Source organism: Cottoperca gobio, chromosome 23 (genome assembly GCF_900634415.1).
Source record: "Cottoperca gobio chromosome 23, fCotGob3.1, whole genome shotgun sequence".
In the NCBI taxonomy this organism is placed as follows: Eukaryota; Metazoa; Chordata; class Actinopteri; order Perciformes; family Bovichtidae; genus Cottoperca; species Cottoperca gobio.
In genome coordinates this window covers 27,501-48,082 of record NC_041377.1, presented here as the reverse complement: position 1 = coordinate 48,082, position 20,582 = coordinate 27,501, and the positions used below count along the sequence as shown (strand labels likewise).

General features: G+C 41.4%; 1 long non-coding RNA gene across 1 annotated transcript in view; it reads left to right on the top strand.

The window, feature by feature from the left end:
• The window catches only part of LOC115028467 (uncharacterized), a 54,427-nt gene that overhangs the window by 33,608 nt on the left and 237 nt on the right, over positions 1–20,582 (top strand). The window contains exon 2 of the long non-coding RNA XR_003834567.1: positions 8,098–8,155. This is a non-coding gene — a long non-coding RNA (uncharacterized LOC115028467). The remainder of the gene's footprint in view (positions 1–8,097; positions 8,156–20,582) is intronic.

Sequence of the window (20,582 nt, the reverse complement as noted above, 5' to 3'; positions counted from 1 at the left end):
AAGACGTACAATTGTTCCTTCAAATACCAGATACTTGTGTAATATTATGCAGTAACTGTGTTCTGTGTTTGCCAGATTTATTTGAATGATTATTGCAAAAAATAAATCTGCCTCTGCATCTGTGTTTCTCCTGACGAGGCAGTTTGTTTGACTCGCTGCAGACGGTCAGCAGAACGCTTCAGTGTTCGTCACTCACTTCCTGTATGTAACTTCAATCAAATACACTGAACTGTGTTGTGCATTTAATTTGTTCTGGCTTTCTTGCGACTGTGTAAGCACCTACAGTATATGAGAGGGATTGGCATTTCAGTTTTAATTAAGATAAGTCTTTATTTATCCCCAGAGGGGGAAATGCAGGTGTTGAAGCAGCACAAGGTCAGAACTAGGTGCAGATAAGAAAAGTAAAAAATAAGTCATTAGAAGTGTTTATAGAATAAGAATAGAAAGCAGAGCGCATAGAGTAAAGAAACTATGGTTATTCCAAGTATTTGGTGTCTTTATTGTGGTAACTGCTACTTAATCCACACATTTACAAAACCCCGACTAGAATCAGAAGTTTTCCCAACAGAGAACCAGAGTAGTATTCATAAAAAACAAACAAAATGAATGTAATCCATCACATTATGTTGACTTTAACGCTTTCCCTGGTAGAAGCTTCATTTCTACATTCTGCCCTCTCGGCGCATAAACGTGTTAGACATCATAGAAAATCAATAGCACCTTCTGGAAAGTTCTCTATTCAGGTAATTACATTTGTTTCTTGCCCATACACTCGTCTCTGTCTTCATGTGAACATGAGACTTTATATGTCTGAAGCCAATAAAGTGTGAGGTAGTGAGGGGGCATCATATTCTCCAACACGGCACCAATAATCTTCCCGCACGCGTCGTGTTGTCAAAGATATTTAGTGTTTGGCTGCAGATGGTCGAAATGAACGAAGGCAGAAACACTCCTGTAAAAAGCAAAGGTTGTGTTTGAGGATCGATGGATAACTCTGGGTTATTGTGGTGATCGAGCTCCTCAGATTCTTCGATACTGTCTTCAAAGTTTTAAAGTTTTAACCCAAACGTATTCAGTTTCCCTTGATGTAAAGCAAGCGCAAGAACAAAAGTAAAGCAGCAAATCATCATCTTGGAGAAGATTCTTGGTGTTTTTTCTGAGAAATTGACTTGCATCATTAATCAACATCACAGTAGTCCATCCATCATCGTCTACCGCTTAGCCGGGATCGGGTCGCGGGGGCAGCAGCTCCAGTAAGGACCCCAATCTTCCCTTCTCCAGGCCACATCCTCCAGCTCCGACTGGGGGGTCCTGAGGCGTTCCCAGTGAGGAGATATAATCTCTCCACCGAGTCCTGGGTCTTCCCCGGGGTCTCCTCCCAGCTGGACGTGCCTGGAACACCTCCCTAGGGAGGCGCCCAGGTGGCTCCTTACTAGATGAACCACCTCAACTGGCTCCTTTCAACGTAAAGGAGCAGCGGCTCTACTCCGAGTCTCTCCTGATGGCTGAGCTTCTCACCCTATCTCTAAGGGAGACGCCACCCGTCTGAGAAAACACATTTTGGCTGCTTGTATCCATGATCTTGTTCTTTCGGTCATCAATAGTTGCAGATTTAATTACATTTTCATAGACAAATTCAGCTCTATATTGAATATTCACAATTGCCTATTACATCCAACATTAACATTTATTTAGCGTACGTTTCCAGCCATCCGATGAATGCAAATCCGATATTCTCTCTTTTAGCTCTGTTTTTGTTCTCCACCAACTCCTGAGAATAATACGTGGCTTTTTAGCTGCTAGATGTTCCACCATGTTCGCAAAACATTGTGTGTGTCTAACCTATTCTGTCTGGTCCGTTGGTGCTGGGCAGAAAAAGTTGCAGAACTAAAAACCAAAACAACGAGCTGAAAGACTCTAAAAGTCTCCGTAAAGTAGAGGAAAGCTGCAGTGTTGTTGATAATTATGTGAGGAACCTCTTTCACATTGCACTTATCATTTGATCAGGTAAAAATATTGGTTAGCGAAGCGTCAGGTTTTATTTCAGAGCTTTGTTTTCCGAGATACCGCTGATTTAACTGTTGGCCTCTGGCTCAGTCCATGTGGCCACAACATCCTGAGTCCTGATACCATCTGCTATGTGGGTTGCATATCATTCGTCTTCCCCTTCCCTGTGTTCCCTGTGTTCCCCACCCTAAACTATCTCAAGGATCATAATGAAAAACCATAAGAGAATATTACTGCCACATTTCCCGTCTTTGTTGAAGATCACTTGTTATTTTGGAGACCTTCAGAGCCGCGGTTATTAAGCAGTTTCAGATAACAACTGGAAAGTGAGAAATAAAGTTTTGAGTGTCAGACTACGCAGAATTGAATTGTCAGTAATGTCACATTACATGACAGCTGACAGTGTATCAGTACGTCTCGCAGTGTATCGCTAATGAACTCACATTTCTGCATTCTGGTGCTGGAACACTGGTGTGTTTGCAACCAGAGAGAAGCGCCGCATTTGGCTACAATCTCTGCTGTGTGTGTGTGTGTGTGTGTGTGTGTGTCTGTGTGTGTATAGTCTAGTTTTGCTGAACCAGGATGAGCTGCTGCTCTCAGCTCTTCAAAGGCCTGCCATAAAACCTCTGGATCTTAATCGGATGCTGTTCAGACTCCGCATTGTAATTACGTCCTAACACATTTCTGTCTACTCCTACAGAGGTGTGTGTGTGTGTGTGTGTGTGTGTGTGTGTGTGTGTGTGTGTGTGTGGTCGTTTGTTGTGTATAGTCTCTTTGGGAGGTTTATAAGCTGCATGTTATATCACGTTATCATTGTGTTTGGGCTGTTGATGTTTGTGTGTGATGCTGGTACGATATTTACACGTGTGTGTGTGTGTGTGTGATCTTTTCCATGCTCTTCTCACCAAGTTTCTTTGGTCTCAATTGGATGTGAAAGGAAATCCCATGTCTGCAAGGCTTCCACTACAGGCACAGACTTGTGTGTGCGTGTGCGTGTGTGTGTGTGCGCGTGTGCATTGAGGCTGTGACCATGAACCAGATAGATGATGTGAGGGAGGGAGAGAGAGAGTTTAAAAGGCCTTTTAATTCTAAAACACAACATATTTGCATTAAAAATAAATACATTTCCACCGCTGTTAATTAATCCTCAATTCAAAAACACTGATTAATACAAACTGAGAGTTTGTTTCTTTGTGGGCCGCACTCTTCCAGCAACGTTTCAGCATAATGGGTTTAAGATAAGGTTGATCCCTTAGGAAATGTTGGCGAGCAGGAAGGCTTTTAGAGACTCATAATAATAGATTGTTGCTTTTTAATATGAACGCTGTCAATAGCTGTTAGTTTGTGCGCGTGTTCAAAGTAATACTTTAAATTACAAACACCAGCAGTAAATAACTAAATATGAAACTGCTTGCGGAGGTGCATAGAAGTGTGTGTGTGTGTGTGTGTGTGTGTGTGTGTGTGTGTGTGTGTGTGTGTGTGTGTGTGTGTGTGTTGTGTGTGTGTGTGTGTGTGTGTGTGTGAAATGAACTGCATCTACAGAATAACACTGGAGAAGTGGATTATGCTGCAGGAGTTGAGGATTCTCTCTGGAAGTTACGACTACGGCTGCAACTAACTATTGTTTTTATAATCTGTCAATGAAAGAAAATATATGTCCATCGTAGCTTTGAATCGCTTGATTTCTTTCTCCAACTATCTGATAACCAAAGATAACACGTTCACACTGAGAAGCTGGAACCACAGAAGGAGCTCCAGTTTGACACGAGCCGTAAATTTGAGTATCAATTGAGTTAAATCCAAGCTGGCAAACTTCCAGCGAGTCAGAGTCACTTCAGGGGTTCAATACTCACAGGATGGACGTTCAATGGAGGATTCTTTAAAGGCCTTATATTTAGATATTAACACGGACAGACTGCTCAGACGGACACAGTCGCACTAAATCAAACTACAGATGTGTGTCAGCCTGTCGATGCAAAGTCCCATCTCAAGTGTTTCCATCAACCTTTTCAAACTTCTTCGACTTCTTTGTTCAGATATTGTTGGATTTAAAAGAAAATGTAAATATTTTTAACTACATTTTGTGAACTGAATGTCTTTTGGGTTTGGACAAAGCATTTGAAGACATTAACCTTTAACGACATTCCCCAATAATGATCTTCTGCACACATTTGAGGATTCTGTCTGATGTGCAAAGTTGTTTCAATACATTTATTCTACACACAGAAATGTATTGAGACAATATCTTATTCCAGTATTTAACGTTTTAGCAGCGAACCCGAGTCGAGCATCACATTTGTTCTTTTTGACGAAGTATTTTGACAGTTTCAGAACAGCTGCCATGATTTTCCACTTAAAAAATTCAGAAGCAAAGAGCAGTGACAGCTCAGCGAGAAAAATATCCATTCAAATATGTGCCAAAAGAGTTCATGCTGATATTTGAATAATAAAAAAGAAACTGTCCATCATCCACTGAACAGCTTTCTTAAAAAGGATCTCGTCTCCTGCTGAATTTTTATTGAGTCTCGCCAAACTTCAATAAGGGGGAAGTGAAAGTGATGGTCTGGCAGGTCAAGTCGTGGCTTTAAAATATATTAAAGAGTGAAGTAATGATGTGATCTTCAGTAAACACTAATGCATACATAATGTCTGCTACGTAACCGTATGATCCATGTTCAAACATTAGCTAAGCACACAGTGTTGTTTCATAATGTTTCATCATTAGTTGCACATTGTGATGTGGCTCTTACCTCAACCTGGCAGCCGCTCGCCTCCCCCCTGCTGTTCAACGAGGCAGCGGCTTCACGCGAGTCATTAAAGGCAGAGGGGGCTCAGCTGCACAGCTTTCAGCTCACTGTACCGCCCTGCTGCCATTTCTCAGATAAGAAGCAGCCAGCCAAACTGATTTACAAGGCTCCTCTCCGCCTTCTGTACCTGTGTGTGTGTGTGTGTGTGTGTGTGTGTGTGTGTGTGTGTGTGTGTGTGTGTGTGTGTGTGTGTGTGTGTGTGTGTGTGTGTGTGTGTGTGTGTGTGTGTGTGTGTGCGTGTGTGTTTTGAAAAGTCTAATAAACTATCATGAAATACTACGGCGGCAAAAACACATCAACCTGAAAATCACATCACAGCATTCGGCGCTGGTTCTCCATCTGTCACACAGCGGAGGTGTGTGTGAGAGTGTGTTTACAGTCTGCAGGTTTTTAGTTTGCATGTTGAACCTAAATCTCTCCCCCTTCTTCCTCCTCCTGCGTTTTGTTTCCAGGGTGTGTATCATGTTCCTTCTCTGGCGTTCCTGCAGCTATATGGGATATTTACCCTCTTCACACTCATTCTTCTCTTCTTCCCAGCAACAGTCATTTGATACACGCATCAATATTACAGGGGAGGGGAATTCCAAGAATGCAGCCGTTAACTGCTTATTTTATTGGATTTCCAGCCACCAGGGCTTTTCTGAATACCAGCGTTCTCCAGAGTAACTCAACACCGAGACGTTCACTTCGCTGATCTCTTCTGGTCGATGCTCTCAGCTCGGACCACACCCGACGGTGACGTCATGCACCGACCACACCCGACGGTGCCGTCATGCACCGACCACACCCCGAGTGCACTCCTGCATCGCTGCAGCAGTGTGAGCGTTCAACCACTGCAGGGCAGCAACTACAGGATGTTAAAGAAGTCCCAATTTAGGACTTTCTTAGTTGCTATTGTTGTGTTTAGCAAACAGGAAAACTATTCTATAGCTTCTCAATCTCTGGTTGTTTCTCAACCAGGTAACTCGACACCAGACCAGATCTTATGTAAATACGGAGATAATAGAGTAATGCTACGTTCACGCTACAGGCTACAAGTACATTTTCACTGAAAACAGGGGACGTGAAGCTACGAACTGACACCCGACCAATCATGTTTTTACACCTTGTTCCGCTCCATCTAATAGTGTTCCAGTTCCCCGTACTATTTAACGCTTGAGCAACACTTCCGGTTTGATCTGGGTCTTGTGTTTGCAGCATTATAGGCAAAATATAAATATACTGTATTCAAGACGTATTTAGTTTGACGGGTTCTGTGTTGATTTCCAAACTTCTTGAAGTTTTCCCAAAGATGTTTTAAGATTTGAACTGGAGTTTGAAGGGTTCTTGTTTTGGCTTCATGCTTGTGGCTGAAGAGTTAACAATTGGAGACCATTTCTAAGGAAACAAAAATGGATGCGTTAAGAAGAAACATCAGTGTATATATATTCCACACCTGAAGAGGGGAATACCATAACTGCCTGTTGTTGTTCCTTCATGGGAGCAGGGAACTCATCTTTTATTCTAGACAAACATTGATACTCTGAATGAGATCTGAGAGCACTAGCAGCATGCATCCTGAACAAGGATGGTGTTACTTCCACAGATGTGTTTTGTGTTTGCACATTTGGATCCTGTCATGTAGATTGATGGACATTTAAAAGGTATAAAATGTTCAGTTTTTTGGGAAGTTTTTAGCACGACAACCTGTGTCTTGCTGTCTTTTTGCAAATGATCTTTTAAAGGCAAAAGAAACATCATGAAATCATTAAATTTGTACAAAAAAAAAGACTCCTCAAGCTCTTTACAGAGCTTTGGCACAATTTCTAAAGGAGTGTTTGTATAAGTGGAGGAGACAAAGTTCATGGTCCATTACATGAAATCATGACGGTCTCGGAGATAATAACCGTGTCCTTATCTTTTGAATACAGCAGAGAAATGACTGATTTATTTCTATATAAGAAACTCGTATCTTATATATGAGTCTGAGACAGCAAACACTAGTTACTCTACAAAGGATTTCATTGATCCACTGAGGAAGTAAAGAAACCTAAACAGCCGCTGCTCTTGAATACTGAAGAGTTTATTTATTCCCAAGGACAGAGTGTGCTGCGATACAGAAGGTTGTATCACCGCTGGATAGATGCAGGATCGATTGACAGATGGTTGCATAATATCCAGTTAATTAAAGAGTGAACGTGTTAAAAATCCTTCCAACCGTCCCCGCTTTGCTTTTGAGAAGTAACTCGACTTTGAAAGAGGAACAGAATGTTCTGGAAGTGTAGCTGGTGAGAGGTGTGGAAGTACACAAAGAAAACAAATGGAATACATTTAAATTCCCACTTTTTCAGTGCTAGTGCACATACAGTTAGGTATCTACAGCGCCTACCAACCCACAAACTGTAAAGTAAGACAACCCAGTCAGTTATTTTGAGGGCTGCCTACGTCAGAAAACATGGGGTTCAACAAGTCGATCAGATTTGGTTCCCCTTCCTATGTCACACGAAGGCTCATACCGCCACATCTGAGTATCTCCACCAACCTTTGCAAGTTTATTCAGAGTATGAGAATAACATTGTGTTTTTTGAACATTAAAGCAGGTAAACATGTTCTACTAGAAACCTAAAATACAAGTATGGAGCATGTTGTGTCCCCTTTAAAGGTCCTTTACTATTTTCTGTTGCCTTTGGATTTAGGATGCTTGGTTCTATGAGTATAATGATAAACGTTGATTAAAAGTGCTTTTTGAATGAAGCTTGATGGGACTTGGATTAAGATGGCTGAACCATGAACACCATGAAACCAGTTCAATCGGTGGTAACTGAATTGAAAGCTTTGTTAATCTGAGGTTGATCATCCTGCTAGATTGTGGAGTGAAGTGTTCGGACCCGTGGGTCATTGGCAGTGTAGGTGGTTGATTAGGTCCAGATTACATGGACCACTGAAGTCTGATTAGACTGAGTGTTTCCTCTATTGAGTGTAATTAGCATCCATGTGTGTGTTAGTGTGAGTGTGTCCTACCTTTTTTTTTTTTAGCAACACTTATACAACCCCATGGGAGACGCTCAGAATTCAGATCAAACTAAATTACTGAGGATTTCATGTTCAAACTGTTCTTGTTGTCAGCCATGAATGTGTGTATATGTTTTGCGTTAGTATTAATAAAGATCTTTGTGCAGTTTGAAGGTGAAAACTTGCACGTACCCTGTTAGGAGGACGCTTTCTTTATTTGCTTGGAATCAATATGAAGCCACAAGTAACCAAACTGCTAAATAACGAAATGTAACTTTTGTGTTTTGTGCAGGAGAGGAGAGCGAGGTTGTTGATGTCCTCAGAGATCAACCGGCCTGAACACTGAACAGGTGAGGAAGGAATGAGGCTTTTCACATCTTTTCTATAATCTCGCTTTTCTAGTAACTTCCTCTCGTTCTTCAAGAGATCTGAAGGACCGGTCTGCTTTCAACTGCCCGGCCAATGGTGGATTTTTGAGGCAGATTTTTATTTCAGTTTTGTGTTCCCCAGATATGATGCTGAGCGAAACATTTCAGCTTTGGGGTATTTTTTGCCTTTTTAAATTATGGTATAAAATCTAGACAGGAAATGGGGTACCTGGGATTAGTAACCACAGTCTTAACTACATAAGATTACCTCTGGATACAGAGGATACTTTATGTTTATTATTTGCCCCACTCTTGGTGAAGATGTAAGTATGGCAAAGATGTCTCTCGATTCTTCATCCATCCAACAACCTTTTCTCGTCCGTTTTCTGTTGTGTAATGAGCCTCACGGGGCAGGTAGCGTGGTGTGTTGTTTTATTGTTAAATTCCTCCACTCAGACAAAGGCCTCCTGCTTTTCTTTATGTCATATAAAATTCCCATAAACCCAGTTCATTAAACTGGACTTGCTGTGTCAACATATTGCATTGCAGAGAAGTTACCTAATTATTTGGCCTTTTATAACACATAAACACACATTATTTCGTGTGTGTGTGGGTAACACATGGGAGGCTGCTGGGGTGATAAAGAGCATACAGGAAGGCAAGTCTAATAATACCACTGATACAGGAAGTAGTTTAGCTGAGATAATAAAGCTTTTATGGAACTGTGTTGATGTTTACCACAAAAAGACTTTAGTACAATCACAGGCTGGATATTAATATTCAACAGTTTATATATAACAATGTTATCGTCTCTGCTGCTTCCTGCAGTAAGTGTAAACTATTTGAATTGGACGATCTTTGAAGTAGACGAGCTCCTGTTGATACGCAGTCACAGTTTGGGCTGAAATTCAAACCTCAGTACTTTTTTGGTATCAACCAAAAGTACACTGGCACTGAAAGTCTGGTTAGATGTGTAATCTTGTTTACTTACTTCTTAAATCAGATAGTTTCTTATGTAAATTATAATTGTTTGCCAATTTTAGATCGCATTTCAATGAGGGGAAGTTATTACTAATGCTTGTTTAAAAAAAACTAACTCTGGCTTCTTTTGTACAATGAAAAATAAGGTTTTGTAGAAAACTTGTTTATGTTTCTCAAAGTATTATTTTGGTAATAGAACTTAAACTGTTTGTATTAATTTGGCACTGGTAAACATTTCAACAAGGACCCCATCACTGTTCTGTATTTTAAGGATGGGAATTTGTAGACATAATGTGTTTTACTCCGATTCTACGCAGACGACACCCTGCTATATCTACATTCAAAGCTCAGTTACACCCAACTGTCTTGAATGCTTTTTAACCAAGACTTTTCACACTTCAGTGGCAAACAAGTTGTTTTTAGTCTCATGTTGCACAGTTTGTAATATTGTACCCAAGGAAATCATCTCCTGAGCTGTTCAGTCAGATTTAACAGTTTAGCTTTTAAAATCATGCTAAAATTGCACATGTTCTATCAAAAACAATGTGGTTGGTCTGTTTGTTTGCACACCACCCCAACCAAACTGTAATAAAAAAGACACCAGGGGTTATTTTAACTGAACCAAACGGGTTAGGTGTGAATGCATCCTCTAATTTGGAAAGTTCTGGAAATGTATTAGGAGACGATTGTGTGGGCTAGATTATATTAAAATGTTGGGCTTTGGTTGGTTTTAATGGACAATAGTTATTGTTTGTCTATTTGTTTCCATAGACTAAACAATTACTTGAAAAGCATCCACTAAAGGGACAGTGAAGACCATTAGCTGCAGTCTTGCTTACTTCTCCTAAATAAATAAAGCCCATTAAGAAACAGAAGTTGAAATGATATATTCCAGCCAACCCACTTCAATTTTATACATCTTCTTATATAGTTTATTTGCCCCCTAAGAAACAAGGTTTGAGAAACACTTCTTAAAACTTTAGTGTACACACACACACACACACACACACACACACACACACACACACACATGTTCCCACTTTCTTGTGGGAGGTGTACAGGAAAGGTTTATTTTGTAGAAGGAAGTGAGTGTTTGCATCTGTATTTCTGTGTGGGTGTTTGTGTGTCTCGGAGGGGAGCTGCAGCTGTGAAGTCTGGCTCAAAAAATGTGATCTCTATTAGCACACTTACACACTCGGGAAGACGGGGACTGTCAGTATTACTGTCAACACACATAACAATTCCTTTACTGCTCCAGAAAAGTCTCGCTTATAAAGGCTCGAATGCAGATTGAGTTTAAAAGTTGTCACTTGTGAGCGTGCACACAACGGCAGACGGAGAGGACTTGAACTGATTTATTGCACATTTAAAGGAAGATTCAAGAGCTTCTCCAAAACATCAACTGTACATAAGTTTCTTCTCACCTTCCCATGTTTGTTGGGATTTTTAGAGAATAATACTAGAGAGGAACCAATAAGTCCATTAATTGAAAAGTTAATTGAAAGTTTCTCAATCGTGAGGATACAGGAAGGCATTTAAAGACATTTTCTACTATTTGCAGTAGATATGTTTTGTAGTTTAAGTGTGTGTATACAAACAAAAAAAACTAAATTCAAGCGAAGCAGTAATAAGTTACCAAACAATATGACACATCAGCTTTTCTGGTCTGATTCACATACACCTGATGTTGTATAATCTCCAATATCCCTTTATTCTACCGCAGAGATTTCATGTTTGTACAGGCCTCAATTAACAAAACGCATTTTTCAATTTCCTATGCGCTCCAAATCTTCCCTGCAGGAGTAATTGTGTGGTGATGAGAATGACTGACTGTCAGGAGGCGAGTGTGTCTACAGAGATGGGACGGCTACATCTTAACAGCATGTTCCGTGTAGATGCATGAAAGAGATTCTTCTGGGTTAGTCAGACAGAAGTTGATCTTATTTTTTAGTTTTTTAAAACAATAGTTCAGTAAATATTGTATATCGACTCGTGGAAATCCAAACTTTCTGGATTATGGAAGATAGAAAACTTCTTCTGGGACCATAGAGGGCCTGTAGGGTCCTCCAGTATATACACTTTATACTGTTTTATACTAAAGACATTATTTCCATCAGTTATGATTACTCTGCACTCACCGACAGAACTTCAGGAACACGGCAACAACAAAGTCTGAAGCTGCTACACAACTCCAAACACAAGTAAGATCGTGCTCCCAGACTCGATCAATCGACCCCCCCCCCCAGACTTCTGGTTTTGTCATTTCCTTCTAAAGAGAAGTTCTTATTCTTGAAGCACTAAAAGTGAAATAAATGGACTGCATTTATATAACGCACTTTTCCAATCTTTGCGACCCCTCAAAGCGCTTTATAACACGTGTCAGCATTCACACACATTCACACACATTCACACACATTCACACAGAGGTGCACATCAGCTCTTCACACACACACTAGCGTTGGCCGTCGGGAGCATCTGGGGTTCAGTATCGTGCCCAAAGACACTTCGACATGCTGACTGCAGGACTTCATAACAACGTAAATCTCACATTTGTGTTTAGCTTTTACAGACTTGGAAATGTGTTTTTTAAGTGCAGCTACGTCCTGATTCTGTTCATCGGGAACGACTCTCTGAACTCTGTCATCACATGATTCAGTCCATTTCTGCAGTACAAGATATTGACGCTCCTCACAGAATCTTTTGCATTTTGATGCAGACTGCACACTTGACATCCTGACATCTCTACTTAATATACACTGGATATATTCTAAATATTGTATATTTGATATATAGTTCAATATTTAAGTGAATATGGTATGAAGCGGCTGTATTTGAATTCAGACTGTAACACTGGAGGTGACGCCTGGATAGAGAATAAATACTCGAGCCGACAGCAGAATGAAGAAGCTGACAGAGGGGAGGACGGACATGGACGAGGCAAAGAACTGTGTTTAGAGAATATACGTAAAGACTTCTTCAACGTGGGAGAAAGAAGTGATCTCTGCCTCTTCTCTCGCCTCCTTTTTATTACATCCCAGCATTCGGATGGGTACAGCGTGAGATGAGAGAATCCGTTTGCATTGAACACGGTTGAATGCAGTGCTGATGAAAGCTCATGCTGATAATAGCTTTTTCATTATGTCCTTAGCCGGCTTGGCGTTTCATTTTGTGTTGCACAGTTGTGCGTCTCACTGCTGCTGCTCTGGCTGTGTGCCAGACTCTTTTAACTGGAGTTCGATTGTGTGTTTGGGAATATTATTTCTTGTGTTGCATTTATGCTCGATTAGGCTTCATGGGGAGGCGGCGGGGGGGGGGTGAAGGATTGTGTTCAAGAATAGACGTCCGTGATTTAAAAAATAAATCTGACTGAAGCAGCTGATATTTTACCCTGTAACCCTGTTTGTGGCTTTTTAGATCGTATAACTTTGTTACGACTGATCAGTCCTGATGTCTGGGACACATTTCCTCTGCACGCTGGTTTTTAAGTGCTGAGCTGGCAGATTCATGTCAGAACACTTCGATAGTGGACATTTTTAGCCACGTGTTTCCCCGAGGAAAATGCCGTCAGTTAGCGTTCCTAAACCGTTTTACAACGTCAAAAACTCAAATAATCAATTAGTTGATTTACAGAATATTAATTGGCGACGTTTTTTTGGCATCTTAAATTTAGGATTTGTAGCTTTTTATCCGTTAGGGTTAGGGTGTGAACTGGATATCTTTTGGGTTATGGTCGACATTTCTCTGATTTGCTGACATTTTTTAGACCAAAGGATTAATCACCAATGAGTGTTAAGTTCAGCCCTACCTATATCTTTACAGTTTAAGATAACGAAGATGTCTGCTGCACAGCCAAATCCAGTTTTAGACTTTAACCAGATTTGTTTCAGGCCTTTTGGTAATGTAGTGAATTCAACACCGTCCAGAGGGAAGACTTGTGATTGGTGTGTTGAGGGGAAGAGGCCGTGCTTTAGGATTGGACAGTTGTTTTTAACTTGCTAATGTTAGCATCCGGCTCGACCTTCGACCGCTGAGCTTAAAGTTTGGCTTTTGCCATCTTCAAAATACCAAAAGCATTGAAGCAGTGGTAGTTGCTTCAGGTGCAGGAGAGGAAAAGAAATACCCTTCAGGAAGTTAAGTTGGAGCAGTACTCAGTTCGCCAACGTAGCGCTGGACTGTTGCAACTTCTTTTGCTGAAACCTCTCCGTTGGTATTTTTCCCTGAAGTGCTGAAGTTGATCTGGATTTGTTTCATGGGACCGTGTGGACAGGATACCGAGTCATACTTGGAGATATTTTCCAAAAACATTTGAGCCAGGAACATTTTCCTTCTCTGAAGTCACTGAAGCTCTGGACAGAGAAGACGTTCCCACACGCCCTTCAGTGTTCTGTTGCATCAGATTGGAAGTTGTGGGATCTTGTTTACATGATGAACACCTCATACTTGTGATTCTTTGGGCGAGGGGAGTGTGGTATGGTGGTGGGGTGGGGGCGGCAGCCTGCTTCTCTCAGACTCCCTCTTCTGTCAGGAATATCAATCATGTTGAGCAGAACCAGATGTTCTCCATCCATCGAGCTCGACTGCAGCTTCGTCTGAAGGCTTTTTTAAAGGCTGCTAGATAATTTGGGGAATTTTGCATTAAGTTTATAGTAAGTTCTCAAACATTCCTCTTCTGTCGGAGGGAACGTCGAAAACTGCACTTGGACGTCTGTAGTTTCTACTTCACACAAGGGAGGAAACTTGTTTTGGATCAAGTTTACGGCTGAAACAATCCATGAGTTCAATGACAATAAATGAACTGCCAATAACTTTGATCTGTGTGTGTGTGTGTGTGTGTGTGTCTGTGTGTGTGTCTGTGTGTGTGTCTGTGTGTGTGTGTGTGTGTGTGTCTGTGTGTGTGTGTGTGTCTGTGTGTGTGTTTCTGTGTGTGTCTGTCTGTGTGTGTCTGTATGTGTGTGTGTTTCTGTATGTGTGTGTGTGTGTGTGTCTGTGTGTGTGTCTGTGTGTGTGTGTGTCTGTGTGTGTGTGTGTGTGTGTGTGTGTGTGTGTGTGTGTGTGTGTCTGTGTGTGTGTTTCTGTGTGTGTGTCTTTGTGTGTCTGTGTGTGTGTGTCTGTGTTTCTGTGTGTGTGTCTGTGTGTGTGTGTGTTTTTGTGTATGTGTGTGTGTCTTTGTTTTCTGTGTGTGTGTGTGTGTGTCTTCGTGTTTCTGTGTGTGTGTCTGTCTGTGTGTGTGTCTGTCTGTGTGTGTGTCTTTGTGTTTTTGTGTATGTGACTGTGCTTCTGTGTGTGTGTTTCTGTGTGTGTGTGTGTGTGTGTGTGTGTCTGTGTGTTTCTGTGTGTGTGTCTGTGTGTGTGTGTGTCTTTGTTTTCTGTGTGTGTATGTGTGTGTCTTCGTGTTTCTGTGTGTCTGTCTGTGTGTGTGTCTGTCTGTGTGTGTATCTTCGTGTTTTTGTGTATGTGACTGTGCTTCTGTGTGTCTTCGTGTTTCTGTGTGTGTCTGTGTGTGTGTCAGTGTGTGTTTTTGTGTGTCTGTGTGTGTGTGTGTGTGTCACAGATGAACTTCCTCCCCGGGACAGACTCCACTGATTGTTGACTTTGAAGATTCAGTTTGTTATTTATTAAACACAAATATGTGACAATCTTCTGCTTTTCTGTTTTACACATTACAATAAATAGTTGTGTCCTGTTGGTTGTCAACATGTCGGCAGCACTGTGGTCGTACCTCCCCGTTATGAACGTGGAGTCGACCTTCTCCGGGGAGATAAAGGAACACCCCCACACTCGTTGATAATGTTGCGTCATGAATCCTCAGAAGTGAGTTTCCATGGGGAGAGGATTGGGAGTGGAAGCAGGTGAGATATTGGGGGAGTAAAGGGAGGCTCCCTCCCTCATCCCCTCCTCTTCACCTCTCTGTAAACAAAGACATTCTTTCTCCACCATTTAGTTTCCACTTCACTTCAGAGCTGGACCGTCTCCGCCGCCGTGATCAGAGCGCACTGATGAGCCAGAGTCCACACTTCCTGTCAGACTGTTAAACAAACTGTTGCACTCCACCCGTCCATCGCTACGCTCCACATTCCTCGTCTCCCCGTCCTTCCTCAAACCTTTAAGGCCTTTAGTTTTCTTATTTAAGTGACAGATTATTGTGTAATACGTAGTGTAGACTGAATGTGACGGCACGTTAGTGGATATCGCTGAGTGTGAAACTAGTTCTGGAGGTTCTGGAGTAGAAAGTCCGGCGGTAGATCCGGCGCTCACGTCTCTGCTCGTTGTTTGATCAGATCCTCTTTTTAAAGCAACAACCTTCTCACGGCTGCTCATGTTGTGAGCAACATTAACAAGTTTGGCTTTTCTTTTAAGTAAATGAAGAAAGAAACACAAAACATGTTGTATTATTTTGAACATTGTATTTCATTTGAAGCTTTTGAAACCACACTTGGACTTTGGACCTGAGGGTCAAACAAGTTCACTTCAGAAAAGTAAATGATTGTAATTTTAATTTACAAATCCAGACATGAAGAACGGACTCCAGACTGAGCCGACCACACGGAGACATGTGGAACTGATGATTCCATCCAGCTAATACACACACACACACACACACACACAAACAGAGACACACACAGACACACACAGATACACACACAGAAACACACACAAAGAAACGCACACAGACACACACACAGAGACACACACAGATACACACACACACAAACAGACACACACACAGAAACACACACAGAGACACACACAGACACACACAGATACACACACAGAAACACACACAAAGAAACGCACACAGACACACACACAGAGACACACACAGATACACACACACACACACACACAAACAGACACACACACAGAAACACACACAGATACACACACAGATACACACACACACACACACACACACACACAAACAGAGATACACACAGAAACACACACATATACACACAGAAACACACACAGAAACACACACACAGAAACGCACACAGACACACACACAGAAACACACACACGCACAAAAACACACAGAAACAGAAGCACATACAGACACACACACACACAGAAACACACACAGACACACAACAGTGAAGATGTTTCTTCATCAGCAGCGTACATTCCCCTCCTGAACCCTGAAACACAAGGGCACAGGACAGTTTAGGGAGGGATTTTACCCAGCATGCCTTTGGCCTCATACACAAACTGATTAGTGTGTGTGTGTGTGTGTGTGTGTGTTGTCTGATCTGATGACACAAAGCAGAAGAGGTCTGCTCTGCTCCCAGCAGACGAGGGGAGAGGGATGAACACAGAGAGGTGGTGTGTTGTGTTTGGGAAATGGGTCAGGAGGAAGTTGAGAGTGTGTTTGTAAGTGTGTGTATTTGTGTGCGTGTGTGTGTGTGTGATGTTTCACAGCTGAGCCCGTGTTGTCAGGCAATGTGGGAATTTGTGTGTGTGTGTTGACTGTGCATAACTTAATTCCATAGGGAGGCCGAAGCAACATCGTCTCTGTTTCCTGTCCTAATTATTTAAAATCCTACACAAATAATTACACACACACACACACACACACACACGTTTACATAGTCAATTAAACATTTTAAAATCCTATGTTTAAAAAGGACTTTTTGACAGATTGGCTCATTTATCTTTTTCACAGCACTTGAACAAACATTTATCATTTTCGTGTTTTTTAATCTTCCTTCTTTCTCCCTTGAATCGTCGTCTCTTTCAGTCACTTCCAGTTCTCTCTCTTGTCTCTTTACAGGAGTTCAGCTGAATCATCCTTTAGAGTTTCATCTCAATAGTAAAACCAGGGAAGAACGAAAACGTGATCAAAAACATCAAATATCGCTCATTTCTTTTACTACAAAATGCACCAAAACATGATTGAAATCTCATATTTCAACGTGTAAGATGTTTGAGCATCGAGCGTCGTAAACGAGCCAGCTCCCATCTGCATTACTTTTGTACTGAAAATCATCTTTTTGTGCAACTTATCAGTTTGGTGACTGTCGTGAGACGCTCCTTGTGCAGCCAGGAAACTTATTATAGCTGAGAATCCAGATTTTGGTCTTTTTGGCTCTATGATCCTCTCACATCACAGAATCTGCTTTATTATCTATTAATACAATAATATTATTATACAAGTGTCCCAGTGAGCCAGCATGCACAAGAGCATAACCCTAACCCTGAAACTGTTATTATTTCCAGCTGTGCCTCTCCAGCAGGTCAGGCATCCACAAAGTTACTGACCTGAACATAAACGCGTCACCGTTCCCACACCTGTGTAGCGAAAGCATTCACAGAGACGGAACACGCTAAAGGTTGTGTGTAAAAGCGAGCATGTGAGTGAAATTGGCAATCAATTACTGTGTGTGTGTGTGGGAGTCTGAGGGGTGCGTGTGTGTGGGAGTCTGAGGGGTGCGTGTGTGTGGGAGTCTGAGGGGTGCGTGTGTGTGGGAGTCAGAGGGGTGCGTGTGTGTGGGAGTCAGAGGGGTGCGTGTGTGTGGGAGTCAGAGGGGTGCGTGTGTGTGGGAGTCAGAGGGGTGCGTGTGTGTGGGAGTCAGAGGGGTGCGTGTGTGTGGGAGTCAGAGGGGTGCGTGTGTGTGGGAGTCAGAGGGGTGCGTGTGTGTGGGAGTCTGAGGGGTGCGTGTGTGTGGGAGTCTGGGGGGTGCGTGTGTGTGGGAGTCTGAGGGGTGCGTGCAGTTACATGCATGTTATTTTTTAATGAATGAAATCTGTGAAAAAGAAAATTCTGGCGAATAATCTCAGTTTGAAACTGTAATTTCATCCTTTTAGCTAAACTTGTGACCTTTTTACATTAAGGTTTAATTAATGACGTCAATCAAGTCATTTTTAAGCAAAAGTAAATGTTTGCTCTCGACTTGAGCTCCTCGTCCTCACGCTTCCTCCCTCCTGACTTTGTGTTCCAGTTTTTCTATTTAAATGCAAACAAATGAAGCTTTGGGTCTCTGGGAGTGGCTGCTGTTGTTCAACCGTTTCTCTTGGTGTGTGTGTGTGTGTGTGTGTGTGTGTGTGTGTGTGTGTGTGTGTGTGTGTGTGTGTGTTCCTGGCGTAGAAGTCAGACGGAGAGCAGAGGGCGACCCTGCCTCCATTCTGGACCTGCTGTGTGTGTCTCCTCCGTCTGCCTCGTTTTTAAATATAAATTCAGCCGAGAAATGGAAAGAAAATCAGGATTTATTCTACTTTATAAATCACAGTAATGATACATTTGATTAACATTGCAGTCAAGGTATTTATTTAAGAAGGTTATTCTTCAAATCTAAATAATAACCGACGCTGGCCTTCTGCCTTTTCTTGCCTTTCACTGACTCGCAGCAGAGCCGGTGTGGAGCATATTTAAAATGAGAGTGGAAATGAAAGTGGCGGAGGAGAGGTCAGTGGAGGGTGAGCGCAGAGAAAAATGCACAATAACCTCTGAAAATATTAAAACTCTGTGTCCTCAGATGGAAACATCGCTCAGATTTTCTGTAGTGTGGTTGGCTACAATCTAAAATCATGATCATGTTGGACTAAACATTCTCAATGTTTTTATAAACCACATAACTAATGGAGAAAATAATGAAAATAATCTTTAGTTAATATTCAAAAGAGTAAAATCCTGCTTTTACATTAATGCACGAGTAATAATAATCTAATGATATGTATTATATTATATTTCTACTTTAACTACTTCGTTCATACTTTTACTGAACTTGTAGTTTTAGTACTTTTACTCGCGTAAAGGATCTGAAAAAGACAAGTTACCTTTATTGTCACTGTACAAACAGTTTGGAGCTGTAGATAAATAAACAAACTATAAAGTATAAGACTGTAACACTAAGTATAAGACACAAACGTGTAACTAGATAAACAGCTGGTAAAGCTTCAAAATGAAACCAGATCTGTCAATTTGTTCCTTTTGGTCATTCAAACCTCAGTTTTTTTATTCTCCATCGTCATCTTTAGTCTTTCTTGTTTACTTTCTGTCCTTTCTTCTCGTATTAAGATAACTGGATTATATAATTGTCAATAGAGCCGTGTGGTCGCTCCCTGAAGACACATGATGAATATTTATTGTCTTTTTTTACGGTTTTCAAGCTACTTCCTGACGATGGAAGGAAACATTGTGTCGACTGATGCTTCGCCATCTGGATGTTTAGATGTTGGATGTTAGATGCTCGAACATATGGACACACACTCGAGCAAAACAAGATGAACGCACACACACACACGCACGTACGATCCAGAAGCATATGGTTCTTTGAGATAGAGTGGAGACAGACTGGCCCATTCTGTTCGAGAGCACCGAGGGCCTCAGCATTGTCAGAAGTGCTGCCAAACAAACTTCAGCACACACACACACACACACACACACACACACACACATACACACACACAGTGTGAAGTAAAAGGCGACATTCATTGTGTTTCTGCAGGAATCTTGAGTTGGTGGAAAGTAACTAAGTACTTTTGCTCAATTACAAATTAGAGGTACTTGTATTTAAGTTGAGTATTTATATTTGATGTATCTTCATACTCTTCATCTCAGAGGTACATATTATACTTTTTACTCCACTACATTTGTCTGACAGCTTTAGATTCTTTAATTCTCCTCTGGAGGAGATAATTAAAGTGTTTAAAAAGCCTCTCGATCAGCTGGAAGATGATGTCACAAAGCTGGAAACTGTTTTTCTGAGGAACTCATGAAGAGTTGACTTTTAGAGACAAAGATACAAAACATGATGATGTTATAGAATCTGATGCATCGTGTACATTAAAACACTCACACGGAACATTTTACTGCACAATCAATACTTTAGTACTGAATAAATACTAGAGTATTTCCACAGAGTACTTTTAAGTAATGATTTGAACACGAGCTGCATCACCGCAGGCTGACTCTTTGTTCATTACACGCCGTGTCTGTAGCTTTTCGTCTGTTGGTTGTCTCATTATGAAGATTACTCCCCAAATTGATTTCTCCTTTATCTCCTCAGTTAGAAAGTCCCTTTTATTTCAGAGCCTATGAGCATTAATGTTATCGTTATGAGAGAAACACTGAGGCTCTCTCCTCCTATTATCACAAAATTAAAACGTCTCGAGTTAATGTGTGGCCTGATGAAGGCGTGTATTTAAACTCCGGCACCGCTCCAGCTTTTTGTTATTATTCCAGGCGGTGCGATGCTTTCCTCTCTGATAGATAATACAAGATTACTGCCAGTTTCTGTCAATTAATTACGTTTCATTAACATTACCGTCACTGGAAAAAGAAGCCCGGCGTTCGCTCTGATTTGAGGTTGTTTAACAGTTTGTACTAATATTCACTGCATCACCTCCAGTGCATTGTGGGATATTCTAAAGTACTACTTTCTAAAGAATATATGAAGGTGTAACGATTTCCCCTCATAATATGTATAATCAT